Source organism: Anopheles cruzii, chromosome 3 (genome assembly GCF_943734635.1).
Source record: "Anopheles cruzii chromosome 3, idAnoCruzAS_RS32_06, whole genome shotgun sequence".
In the NCBI taxonomy this organism is placed as follows: domain Eukaryota; kingdom Metazoa; phylum Arthropoda; class Insecta; order Diptera; family Culicidae; genus Anopheles; species Anopheles cruzii.
The window spans coordinates 75564244-75565365 of NC_069145.1; positions in this window are offsets into that span (position 1 = coordinate 75564244).

Below are 1122 nucleotides of genomic sequence, written 5' to 3' on the forward strand. Positions count from 1 at the left end.
GGACCCGTTTCGGCACGACTTGGGCCGCTCTCTTGGCGTGAACCCTCCTCCGCCGGTACACCAGTTATTACCACGCTCGGTCGGGTGTCCGTCGTGTGTTTCGCTTTTGTTTTGGGGAGGGCTTTCTTAGTTTTCTACACACTTTACCCACGTGCCCCGGACAAGGAGAGATCGTCGGCGTCGGCATCGTAGGCCCCAAAAGCCGACTACGGGGGCACGCCGAAGAGGTCGCAGCACGCGCCACATATTGTGTGTGGTAGGGATCAAGTTTTTAATAAACTTAAAAAAATACGGCGTTTCGTTTGTGCCGCACACACACACAGGTTGAGGCACGATAAGCCTGTTTCACCGTGGACTCCGTAGTTGCAGTCACGGATCGCTGCAACAGCGTGCTGCAGCTGATGTCCGGATTGCGGGGGAGGCCCGAGAACCATTCACTAAAAAGTGGTGGTGATTTCATGCTGCCTGCCGCTGGCCGTCCGATAAACCCCGCACCCCCTCCGCCAGGGACTAGATCGACCGTTTCCCGGGTGTAATCCTATGACCTATATAGTATTCGGTTTCCGTGTTTTTTTGGCAGAGTACCAGGCTGTTAAATATGTTTTGAGCTTCAATAACAGAGGGCGTTGCTACGAGCCTAGTTTTTTTGTTATGTTGGTACACTCTTGTAAAATTGTAAAATGTAAAATTTCATTTCAATCTGTCATTTCATTCTTTGTTTACAAAATCCGAGTATCGAGCAGTGATTTAGTTTTTAGTTTCGGAAGATTTAAAAGCAAAAGAAATGATTGAACGAATGTTTAAAGTATATAAAGACTCTTTGTCTTCAATTAGTACAATAGAAAGAAGGGTTGCTGAATTAAAACGTGGTCGTACAAGTCTTACGACTTGAAAAAAACAATAGAGACGAGAAAAATACAGGATATCGTATTGGAAAATCGTCGAGTGAACGGAAGGAGATTCATTAGAAGCCATAGACATCTTATTGGGCAGTTTAAGCAACATTTTGGCTGAAGCAACTTTCTCGGAAACATTTGGATCGTTTTCGAAAGAATAAAGTAGATTTTGTGCATTAAATCATCATTATGGATAAGGCTTGGAACTATCACCATGATCCTGAAT